A 13,532-nucleotide genomic window follows, 5' to 3' on the forward strand; every position below is an offset into this window, starting at 1 on the left:
CGTAAAAAAACAAGAGGAATATATTGAGAAATAAACTAGAGTAGAGAATAGAAGGAATTTCCCAGTAATCTAAACGTACTTAATGTACTTCAAATCATATTGGTAAACAAAGAATGTTCATAATCAAAACAACAAGCCTAACCAAACAGCAGATGCTGGAATCTTTAATTCCTGCCAACTTCACAATAGAGAAGGTAGTTATTCTCAATAACACTGCAAGTAAGTGTACGATTGGGCTGAAATGTCGGCTTTAGTTCCTGCTAATTTAAATCTGCAGTAATATCAACGTGCAGAGAACACAGGATAATCCTGCACCACCCATGTAGCAAGTTTCACCCTAGCTGCAAAGCTCCTAATGTCCCAAAATTAATTTGATGATCAAACTGATCTGAATCTTGATCTAGATCCAATGTACAATTAGAAGAAGTTATTTCTGTATTTACAAAAAGCCCAAAGCAATGTAACATGAGATGGGCATGAGCAAAGGATGGCCATGGATACTTGTCATCTACTTTTTCTATAAAATTTGCATATTCCATTCCATGACAGTGCTGTGGTTGTAGGTAATTTGAACACTAACAAAAACAAATTGCTTTTGTTGGAGTTTATTCATGCATGTTATATAAGTCTTATGTTTAAAAAAGTACACCAAACAGAGACTCTCCAGCTGTTGGCAACCACTAAGGATTAAGGATAATAGCATGGATTTAGAGGTGAGGGTGGGGCATTGGGGCTGATTTAGAGTGACACAATTCGTTCAGCCAGGCAAAGGAGTACCATGGAGTCTCGGATTGGTGAAACTAGGGGGTCCATTTTTCTGACATACTCTACATATATATTTATTGGTTATATCAATTTCGACATTCTGACAATATTCCGATGGCCCAGTACTTGCAGGCTTGCCTGTGATATCAGATCAAGGAGTTCGTGAAAGAAGCATAACTTGAGAAATCAGGCAATCCTGCACCATTCCAATAGCCTATGTTGTTTCCAGACGTATCAAGCAAGCCTTCAGAGAGTGCAGGGAGTTGCCAATTACAGGCACCAGGACGGTTTTCATCATATGCCTTACCTAATGAAGATGGTATGTTCGTCATGAACAACTGTCTGAGCTTCAGGTCATGATGGTGCCCTAGTTCCTCGGCCCCGTTGGTTTCATGAATATACGGTAACATCACCTGCTCAGTGGCATGATTGTCCACAGGAATTATAAGCCTTTGTTGGTCTAATTGTTGCTGCATCTGCCATTGGAAATCGTTGTCATGAATCTGATGATCAGAGTTCAATGTACTACCATGAAGTGCTAGGCCGAAGGTATCGTTAAAACCATCGCTGACTTTTAAAATAGCTGCGTTGGATGAGTTAGATGCAGCCACTTGTGCCTCAAAAATTGATCTGAGATCTCCGGGAACAGCTATTGATGCAGCAGCACCTTGGTCTGCTCTGCTGCAACTTATACGTGGCGAGTCTAGACCTGTGATTAAGTTGGCGCTCTTCAGAAGACTGTTCAGATTTGGCAGGTTAGGCAATGGTGGAAGAAGGCTGGTTGGTTCAGAGCTGGTAGCTGAAATTTCCAAGATCCCAGCAGAGCTATTACAATTTCCTCTTAATAAAGACTGATCTGCCACCCTCAAAGCTTGCTGTTGGTGCAGAGAACGGCTAGTGTAGGCAACCCCGAGGCCATCAGTTCCTTCGTTGAGAAGACTGAAATACACCGAGGGAAGGGCTGGAAGACTAGTCTGGTCAAAATTGGAAGAACATCTGTTAAATTCATTGTTCTTATTGGTAGTAGAAGTGGAAGTAGTGGGTTCAATATTTTGCACACTGCAATTAACAGGTTGATCCCCAGTTCTCTTGGCTCCCTTGTTTTTTCTGCACCCTCCCCCAACAGGGACGTTCCTTAGAGAACCTCCATTAGTCTAATACCGTCTGCAGGTCTTGCAGAAATAATGAGGCTGAGACAGGCTGTAGTTGTTATAGTAGCTGAATTTGGTGTTAGATGAATCACAGCGAGGGAACTTGAGCGCTACCTGATCTATGTTGGGCTTCTATCGCCTGTCCAGCAAACTGGGTCTTGAACAAGGGCGCAGCATCGACTCCTCAGAGGGCTTGAACACCGAATCCTGCATATCGCTCTGAACAAAATTCAACAACAGATCATAAAATTTCGTACTTAGTCATAATAAACCCAGAATTCAATTTTTCTCAACATAGAAAGATAAATGTCTAAAACCCAGAATTCAAATGTTCTGAACAGACAACGATAAATGTGTAAACCCAGAATTCAGATAGGTCTGAACGTTTTGATAAATGTGTAAGCTTGAATCTTTAGCCAGATTTATGAGTTAAAATACAGCTGCCACTGAGCAGTAAGTGCATGCTCAATTATACTGTCTGATAGACATCGTTTCTAGAGAGCTTGTAAGAATTTAACTACATGGTGCATGGAACTACTGATAAGCTATAGATTGCAGAAGATTAAGGTCAGTTGAGAATTATTACGTGAGCAGAAAAAAACAGTTCAGGATAGAATAACCATAAACAATAGATCCCATAAATTCTAAGGATCCTTAGGGATGCTTTGCAAAATTGAAACTGAATATCTTAAAACAGCTATGCAGAAATCTTGGAATTAAGGATATAATGGTTTTACACTTGCTGGTTCCAAACATAGATCCAAAATTAAGAACATAATGGTGATACACTGGTTCAAAACATCTACCCAAAAACATGATGCGATGGATCTTGAAGTATTATATCAAAATTGTTCACATCACAGAAAACAACCACACAAAAACCTTAGAATCACAGAAAACAACCACACAAAAATCTTAGAATTAATAACATAATGGCGTTACACTGGCTGATTCGAAACGTCTGACCCAAAAAACATAATGGTGCTACACTGGCTGGTTCGGAAAGTCTGACCCAAAATACATAAGGGTGCTACCGTCTAACCAAAAACATAATGTGATAGATCCTGAAGTATCATATCAAAATTACTCACATCACAAAGCCTAAACTCTGAAATTAAAACTTAATTAACAGCCTTCTGAACATATCTATCTACCATCATCACGATTCAGAAGAACAAGGGTATGAACATTAGAAATGTACCTGAGACCAAATATCAGAACCGAGGCAATCAGGAACAGATCTGAGCACCATTTAGCTTGCCAATTTGGGCGTTAGAGACAGGCCAGAAGCATAATCGGCCCTGAAATCACAGGTTTCGTTGATTTGCGAATATGTGGCAGCAACCCTCGATATCGCAATATGGGCCGAAACGGTACCAGAAAAGTGAAGGTCGAGTGCAGTCTTGACAAATAAACAGCGAGGACACACCGCCCAGATCGGCCACTCATTCAATAAAAGCAGTCTGCTCCGCAAATGCACAGGAGAAAGAAAGATTCCCCACGTGAAATCGAGGGCAGGGAAGAGCCTAGAGGTATAGGACAAATACCTAGACCCTCAACTGCCCTCACTTACATGATACATACAAATAGAGACAGACAGCAAAGGTAAAAAGAAAAAAGGAAGAAAAACAATAGCAGGGCTATAGGGAGCTCAATTGCCTTGGGAGCTAAGAAAAAGAAGGTGCATATCAGAGACCTTCCAGCTGTCTCTAAATAAATAGATCCGCCAGAAGTAGCGGACATTTATCAGCTGCTCGATCAAAGAGAAACGGCAGCAGAAGGCGCAAGCAGGTGCGGTGCGGACCGCGGTGCTCTGCTAAGTTTAACCTAAAATTCAAATGCCGTCGTCATCATGAACGGATATATTACAGTGCGCGTGGACGGACGAATATCAGGGGTTGGGCCCCCTATCCCCGCCAAATTAGGAGACGGACTCAACACGGTTCACAGGTCAATGTAACTCCCCTCACCAGTCAACGTCAGCAACGGGGCAAACGGACGTTCCCATTGGATTAGGGTTAGCGAAGCGTCAGCGTCAGGGGTCAGGTTCAGACGAGAGAGGGGGTCATCCACGCCATGCCCCTTACGAAACCCTAGGCGCATCCTTCGCGGCCGTGCTGGACCCTTCGCTGGCCCCACCTGACCACGTGTACCTCCATCATTGAGCGGGTCCCACTGCCCCGCCTGTGGGGCTCTTGCAGCATTATAATAAAATGGGAGGGGACACGATCTCGCAAGATATGGTGAAACGGGCAGTACAACCCCAACGGAGGGCGAGATAGAGCCATGGAGCGTTACGAATAAATATAACAAGAGGAAGTATCAGCGTCATTAGGTATTCCTTCGTTTCGTTAAGTAACCGGACGGGCGTCGGCATCGAGGCGCATGATTGACACGACGGGCTTTATATTGAAAGCCGAATGGCGACATGCTGTGCCTTGGCTTCGCCTCTACTCCATGCCGCTTTGGTGTATGGGAAAATGTAGCCACTGCATTCAATCTCTCCCCTCTCTGCATGGTTGGCCGTGCAGATTCACCCTCACACACTTCGTGCATGCACGTGCTCCCTCCCTTCACCGCCTTGCCAACCATAGAAAGTGAAAATTATGGAACCAACTCATACATCTTCACTTCTTTTTAGAAAAATTAGAAAAATCTTCATCTATTTGCAAGGTGCCACAATGCTCGTATCATTAGAAAGATGTATTACTAAAATACCGCGTTTTAATTTTTTTATTTTTTTTTTCCATTTTTGCTACCGTTTTTCTTTAAATCTTTTTGGTCTTCTTCACAGCACTGTTTCACAATGCTCATATCATTAGAAAAAGGTATACAAGAGCTAGAACTTTACTTGTATCTGCTTAAAAATAGTACATGTGACAGATTTTTTTGCCATATTTTTGCATTCAGCGCTTTTTCTATGAGATTTGACAATAAGTGTTCTCAATTTTTTAATAATATTTTTGATGAATAAATTATCCCAAGAGCTAGCTGTCAAAGGTATTTGCATAACTGTCTCTGCCTTTGAAGGCTTCACATTCTAAAATGATGTTGCATGAGTTTTTGGATTGTGGAAACGTTGGGAACTACTAGAAATTTCATCAAAATTTATAGGAAATAGCTAATCAAGAACGGTAATATTATATAATAAAAAAATATAAAATATAGAAATAAAAAATTATTTTTATAATTATATATTTATAAAATAATCAAAATTAATATTGAATCAAAATATTCAAATATCAAAATCAATTTAAATATATAATCTCTCTTAGATATAAATATATTCTTTGGGTGTCTCTTTCTCTGAGTCTCTCTCTTTTATATATATAAAATATTAAAATGTCAAGTTCATTATGAGACATGACGAGTCTTTGAAACAATTTGGTTTAAAAATACAAAGCAACAATTTTACATATGTTTCTCTAGTTATTCTTAAGAGAAAAAGTAAAGTAACTCTAATGTTTAAGCATTGACTGCCACATATAATATGCACACACAATCTTCTGCGATATATAAACATAAAAAACAAAAGAAATACCCATCGGTGTTAAGGATGTCGGTGTTAAGGATGTCTTTGGTCTTTCTACTTGCAAAGGTTTCAACTTAAGCTCATTATTGTGGGAAGTTCATCATATTTGTTTCAACTTAGGCTCATGTTTTGTGGGCAGTTCAGCGTATTTCTCTACAAGCTTTGTATTCAAATTTCCCGGAACTTTCCCAAGCTTCCATTGCAGCTCCCGCTGAAAAAGGAATGTTCCCATAGAGTTCCAAATCTCCGAGAAGCGCGAGAACTATTGGAACGGGTTTCCCAACTCTTGGGAGCCATTCTCGTGAGGTTTTTCTGTTTCCACTTTTGTGCGCGTTTTTCCCCAAACTTCTTGTGGTCTTTTCCAAGGCACTGTTTCACCATGGAGTTGATATAGTTCTTAACTGAGCAATTAGAATTGTCACTCTCGATGAGATATTGGTCCCTATGTACACTTTTTTTTATGATGATTACGAGTGGCATAAATCTCCTCAATATAGTATTTTCTCTTTCTCTATCACTCTTTGTCCCTAGATGTTTTGAAATTTTTTGTTTTAATTTATGGGAAACCATTTTTCCTCAAATTCTGACTTTTTGTTATTTAAAATGTAATTTTGATGATATTTATTATTCGACATTGTCAAAATCCCCAAGTTGTAAAATTATAGAAAATTCACAATTTTAATTTTTTATTTTTAAATTCTCGACATCTTTGAGAAATTCTCACCAATTTCAATTGGCTTATCAAGCAACAAATTTGTCCCAATGTCAGAAAATCACTAAATCGCTAGAATCCGGTAGTTTTTTTTTCTCAAGAAATTTGGCAGTAGAATTGTTTGAATCCTGTGTTTTTTATTGTGAAAATAGATTCATCCTGAGACACCCAAAATCTGGAAACTTAAACACGGTAGATTTCCCAAAACTTCTGTTAAATTTAATCAAAATCTTACCAAAATTTTTTATAATTATCGAGACTAATTTGAAACCACGTTAAAATATCCTATTTCAGCTTGAAAAAATGTAAAAGAAAGCCAGGTAGACTACTGCGTAAAGACCATTATTTACGGATCCAAAAATACGAACCCGTGCGGGCCGTCCCGTCCCGCAAACCATCTTCTTTCTTTTTTTCCCAGCTATATTTGCATATAATAGTGACGGGAAACGACCTTCATCTTACGCAGACGTTGTGATGTCTGTGACTGTTCATGCAACCCCGTGGATGCAGTGCGCACACGTCACCCAACAAACACATGTAGTCTGAGGTCATGAGCCTTTCTAGTATTAAAAAAAGCCAATTCCACAATCATCACATAAGTGCAGGCGTCACCTCACCTCAGGCGGTGACTCATTGACAGCATCTGTATCAGTTCAGCAATAAAGAAATCCATACATAAATTCATTCATGTGAACTTGGCCATGAATGCGTGCCTTCACAGCAAAACGGTCAAATCAAAAATCTCAACAAGCTCCAAAATATATATATATATATATATCAGTTCAAGTTCCACCTCTGTTATATTTTAATAAAAGAAACGCATCGCTTAAATGGCTGCCATGTAGAGGTTGAGAAGATGATAAATGCTGTGTAGGAGAAGCAAATGCTGCAGACTGTTTATGCCACTTTCAAGGGAAAGTACACGAGAGCCCAATTTTGACTAGTAGGCAAAAATTGATTGTATGGATTGGAAACTTTGACTGGTGTAAATTTAATCACATGATCTCGATGTTTGATGTTAGCGAAGAGACTATATATACAGAGTCATTGTATTATCTCAAACCGAGCATCCTTACAAATCAATTCAACTCCTTGTACCATCTTTATTGTCACCTCAATTTACAACTATTGTAAACATAGTTATTTTTTCTTGAAGCAACAAAAAAATATTTTAATTTTATTACCCAGTGATTATTACCTTTAAAGCATCAGTGTAAGAAGCTACTGCTCAAAGTCACTGTTTAATCTATATCCTCAATTTAGTTATTTTTCCTTGAAGCAAGCAAAAAATATTTTTATTTTATTACCCAGTGATTATTACCTTTAAAGCATCAGTGTAAGAAGCTACTGCTCAAAGTCACTGTTTAATCTATACCCTCAATTTAGTTATTTTTCCTCGAAGCAAGCAAAAAATATTTTTATTTTATTACCCAGTGATTATTACCTTTAAAGCATCAGTGTAAGAAGCTACTGCTCAAAGTCAATGTTTAATCTATATCCTCAATTTAACTGATTGTGATAAATATCACACCCGTGAAAGACAAATCAAGTTCCTCCATGAATATATTTATAATTATCAATTTACGAAAGTTTAAATTTTACCATAATATTTAAATAAAAATGAAAGAACAAAATTTATAATATTATATATTTCCATACATTAAACACTAATTACAATGTGAATTCAACTGTCCACCATATTTTTCTCCCTACCTCTTTTCATGAGTCGACCCCTCACTATCTTCTCCTGAAACACTAATTTTGTAAGAGATAGTGTGTTAATGAAGGTTTCTTCCATCTATCTTACTTACAAATCGTATGGTAACATAAATATACCTAATAAATATATTAGATAAAAATTTAAATGTCATTATAATGATTAATAAATACGTATTTAAAAATAATTATTTTTTAGATATGTATTTAAATAATTGAAAATTAAAAAAAAAATGTAAAATAGTATCTTCTTATAAATATTTTGCAATCAATGTTTATCAAGTTCAATTAAAATTATACAATGTTAAATTAAAATTATACCATTTTAAAAAATTAAATGAAATGTGGAAAAAATATTATAATGTTATAAAAAAATTGTAAATCAACTTATTTTGAATTTGGGATGAGAGAAAAATTTATATACTAAAATTGCGGATGCGATGGAACATATCTAAATAGTAGTTGGAAAAGTTAAAAAAGATAAAGGAAATACAAAATAATTTTATAAGCTATAATTTTAAATAAATAAATAAAACAAGCTTTCCGTATCTTTTTCATAAAATTAAGCCTTTTCCCATTAAAAACATAGTTATGACTGAAAAATAAGCTCAATAATATGGAAGACAAAGGTCTTCCTAAAATTGCTTTAAACTCCAGCTAGAAAACACTTTAGGTGGAGATCTGTCTAAGTAAGAATATTGGAAAAAGACATTTTACAAAATAAAGATAATGTTAGATCTAAGGCTTTTGTGATCCATAATGTAGATAGATGTCTTTCGGGTTACTCACATTATTAGGATTTGCTTGACCTTTCGAACCAACTAATGTGATTCATCCTCGGACAATGTGAAGAATCAATCGATCTTAATTAAATAGCATAGATGCATCAATAAATAGCATGGATGCATCATTGCTTGAAAATGAGCTATTGGTAAATTAGTTAATAAGGTAAGTAAAATATTATTTAAAAATGAGAGATAGGGACTTATCTATTAAAATATTATATATTTACTTAAAAACTAACTATTAGGAATAAGTAAATAATTTTATTCCAATATTTTAATAATAAATTATTTAATAAGGTAAGTAAAATATTATTTAAAAATCCGAGGTAAGTAGTTATCTATTAAAATATTATATATTTAGTTGAAAAATAAAAGTTTTGAGTAAAAAAATATAAAATATTTTATTATAATATTTTAATAACTAATTATGTAGTGGGAGATAATTGATATTACCAATTTATATAATATTATTAAGGGTTAACTTATTCCAAATAAATAAAAATATAGTCATGTTTAAGCATATATAATTAGAGTTATAGGTTAAGAAATAATTTATCATAATATATAAAATGAAAAAAGAGGTTACTTATTATTATTGAAATATAAAGAGGTTATTAGGCGTATACATATTTTAGTTATATTAGCTCACTTAATAATAATAAAAATAAATAGTAGAGAAAGACTCAACTTTTATATATATTTAGAGAGATGAAGGTTAAGAGGGGAACAAAATAATAACTAATAACTAGAGGGTTACAAAAATATAAAAATAAAGATAATACTAAAAGTATGATTAAATTAAAATTTAAGTAGAAAATATAGTGCCATGAAGAATTCAAGTGAAGAATGAAAATCAATATATTATAAGGAGGTGATTAACCCTAATCTTAAAGATCAAATTATTTATCAATTATGGTGACAATTGTAAAGTAAAATAAACATTATTAAAATTATTATTAATTCTCATGAGCTCCGTGGTAAAATCAAGGGTGAGTCCATTCTCAAAACATTTTGGAATGAAAGAGTTAGTCACCTTTATGACACTAAGAGAATTGAAGATGAAAATCATTTATATCAAATTATTGTACATATACTCAAATTACATCTCAATTTTAAAAAATTGGTTAGAAATGAGCCTTCTTAATATTAAGGTTCCCTTTAATATTAAAAAAATTCTAAATAATTACTTTAATATATTTCATAAATAAATTTAATGGTTATCATTATTATTTAAACTAGCATAGATCCATTGGATCTAACATGAACATAGATGAATCAAATTTCTTCACGTGCAATTTTTTTAAAGTGTAAAATACAATATGTTATTTTTTATTGTTTAATTTGTATTTTTGAATGCTAAATATAGTATTTATAGGACCAAATCATAAAATTTAAATATTTTATAAATATTTTGCACGTGTTTTTTTACTTTTAATTACTTTACAACATTCTATTTTGAACAAAATTTTTAACTTTTATTTTTATTTTGAAAAAGAATAGATAGACAGACAAACTTACAGGGCTTTAGTAACGAGGGTAAAATAAACCTCTCCACTCAATAATTAATCAAAAATATATTAAATAAATATCCATAATTTAAAATAATTATATAGAATAGTCTTATAAAACATCTGCCATCAAACCGAAGTAAACATGTAAAACATAATGGTTAGGTGAAGCATGTCGTCTTCTTGTCGCATAGTAAACGAAGTGACCATTTCACGTGTCCCCATGCAATAAAATGTATACGATACAAAGCGTCATTGGTAAAGCTGGACCATTTGGTACTAAACTTAGAGGTTTTTATGTCATTTTCCAATATTACCAATTTATCAGCCCTATATGTCTATTTCCATATTGCCAATATGTATTTATTATTTACCATTTTATAGTGATATTCATATGTTGTTTGTGATGTTTGACAAATTGGTTGGATAGTAAAGTGTCGAAATCAAGTTAAAAAGAGACACAATTGCATTGATTCAATTGCTTTTTGGAGAATATATTTAGTAGTTTTTCTTTTAATTGAAATAAGTTGTATCAAAAGAAAATTGAAATTTTATTGTACAACGTGATAATATGTATTATAAAAAACTTCCTCTCTTGATCGTTCTGAAGGATGGAAGGAGCGCGTGAAGGGAAGGGTTAGGGTTTCTACAGCAACCTGCGGTTTCGATGGGGCTTCAGCTTTCAACGGTGGTTCGTAGGGCATAGGATCGACAGCTACGCGGCAGTCACGGTCACGGTCCTGCTACCAGCTGCTGCATTCACTTTGGAACCCTCGCCTGTCCCTTTCGGTCTCCGACAGTTTTACAGTTATGGATGACTGGGAGCAGGAAGCGGTGGATTACTCGGCGGATCCCTCGCCGGAGAATATTATTTTCGGGATCCCTCTTTTTTCTCACTCTCAGCCATCCCACTCCGCTTCCTCTTCTGTCCCGGCGCATCAACATTTTCCGGCTCCCACACCATCTTCTGCAGCAGTGATTCCTCCTGTCTCTCCGCCGTTCAAAGTTCCCCTGCTCTCACCCGGGTCTCTGCAATTTCTGGCCTCCAATACCCCCCCATCACCCGCTTTCGACCCTTTGGCGTCCATCCCCGAGGTGTTCCACATTCCTCCGAGACCACCTCCGGTGTCTCATCCATCTGTCTCAGGCGTTCGACCATCCGGATGGTTTGAGATGCCCGTTGTCTCCTCTCCTCCCACTAACCCTAGCCCCCGGGAAGGTATCTCTAATCCGCTGGTGGATCACCCGTCGGCCCCCCGCACCGGCATAAAGAAGGTTAAGTGTGTCAGGTCGACGGCGAGGGATATATCGATCAAGTTCGACGAAGCAAAGCCTCTGGGAGACTATATGGACATCGTGAACACAGTGTTGGTAGGGCACGTCAGGGGCCGATCTTACTCTAAACAGAGGCTTGATATGTGGGTCAATGAGATATGGGGAGGTGTACTTTTTGATCTTCCTGAAGTTCATGTCCTCCCCAGAGGATGGTTCTCATTAAAATTCTCCAAGGTCTGCCTAACAAATCTTGTTTTGGGGAGATACTGGCACATCGAAATGGCCCCGGTACTCCTCAAACGCTGGAATCCCCTCTTCGATCCAGAACGCGAGCAGCTCGGCGCCGGTCCAATCTGGGTAAGACTCCCTGGATTACCTATTCCTTTCTCGGACGAGGAAGTTTTTATCAGGGTTGGCAATGCCCTGGGGACTTATTTGGATTATGACCGCACCTATGTGGAATCCGGGAATCGAACACTTGCTCGAGTCTTGGTTCATCTGGACACACGCGATGGGCTTGAAGAACAGATCACGCTGCAATGGGGAAGGTGCATTCGTGTACAATTGCTGGATTATGAAGGGGTTCCCTTCCGATGCAGGCGTTGTCATAAGGTGGGACACCTCGCGAAGGATTGCCCACTCAACAAGAAAGCTACAGACTCGGCGAAAGGTACTCCGGCATCTACCAGGACGGCTTCCCCCATAATTTCGCGACCTACTTCTGCTAGAACAGCCCCCTCGGTCTCTACCCCTGTGAACGATGATGGGCTCCGGAGATCCTCGCCACCCAAAACCAGGGCTCGTTCGGCGGTAGAAGCGGGTACGATTCCTATTACTCTTATCACTTCTTTGCATTCGTCTTTTGATGGTATTCATATCTCTGGTCCTACACACATTCCTATGATTCCTTGCACTTTATCATCCCCGCTTACTTGCACTGAATCTATCATTTCTTCATCTCATGTGGTTCACTCCCCTCCTCGCCCTTCTTCCCCTCCTCACCCATATTTCCTCCGATCTCGGAACACTCCAAATGACTCGGTTGTTGGTCACTCGGGTTTGGGCATTGTCTTTCCTGAGGGGGCATCGATGAACTCCAGAGGGAGAAAATCCCATCTTTCTAAAGCCATCAAACAAGCTGGGGCAGAGGTGGTCTCTGGCCGGCAAGTGACCATTGACGGGGTTCTTAGAGCAGGACACACCCCGAGAGGTGTTCCCCCATGAAGTGTTTATCGTTTAACTGCAGAGGACTGGCTAGTTCCTCCAAAAAACTAGCCATGAAGAGGCTCATTGAATCTGAGCCTATAGACATTATTATGCTTCAGGAAACCCTCTGTTCAGCTGAACAAATTATTCGTATAATGCAAGCTATGGTCCCAGGATGGAGTTTTTATGCAAATGATGCCGTGGGACGATCTGGGGGGCTAGCCATTGGATTAAACCCTCGTTCCATCAATCCTATATCTACCTGGGGAGGAGCAGGGTTCATTGGTTTTGATTTTTTCTCGGCTGACCTCGGCATGGGTCTCATATTGGTTAACGTATATGCTCCTTGTTCCCAACGAGAATCATTCTAGAGGAACACCCTTTAGCTCCCCCTGCTGAATGAAGGCAATGTCATTATTGGAGGAGACCTCAACTTCTCCCTGGGATTCAGGGAGTCTTGGGGCTCAGTGGCACAAATTGACTCTATCACTGACTATATGACCAATCTGCTGGAGCAATCTGAATTTGCGGATATTCCATTGCAGCGACTCCTACCTACCTGGCGAAACCAAAGAGTTGGGGATGCTGCACTTGCTCGTAGACTTGACAGATTCCTATTAAAGGGCCCTCTCCTGCAGCGCCTTCATCTCTATCGTCAATGGGTTGGTTCCGGGGGGATTTCGGATCACAATCCTATATACCTGGAGATCCAGGGTCCATTCAGGAAGCCCAAGGCGCCCTTTAAATTCAATTCCTCTTGGCTGAAGGATCAGGATTATATCCGACTGATTAAGGACTTCTGGGTCTCGCATCCCATCAATGACACGGTTCCTCTTGCCAAAGGATTCTGCAGGAACTTGGCTGAAATCAAACATTTGACTA

General features: G+C 37.8%; 1 pseudogene; it reads right to left on the reverse strand.

Moving 5' to 3' along the window:
- Positions 1-65: 65 nt before the first annotated feature.
- LOC149219398 (uncharacterized) lies at positions 66-2,129 on the reverse strand (annotated as a pseudogene).
- Between the last annotated feature and the right edge of the window lie 11,403 nt (positions 2,130-13,532).

Source organism: Pinus tabuliformis, chromosome Q (assembly GCF_031772625.1).
Source record: "Pinus tabuliformis cultivar Carrire ecotype Pingquan chromosome Q, CPIR1, whole genome shotgun sequence".
NCBI classification, from domain to species: domain Eukaryota; kingdom Viridiplantae; phylum Streptophyta; class Pinopsida; order Pinales; family Pinaceae; genus Pinus; species Pinus tabuliformis.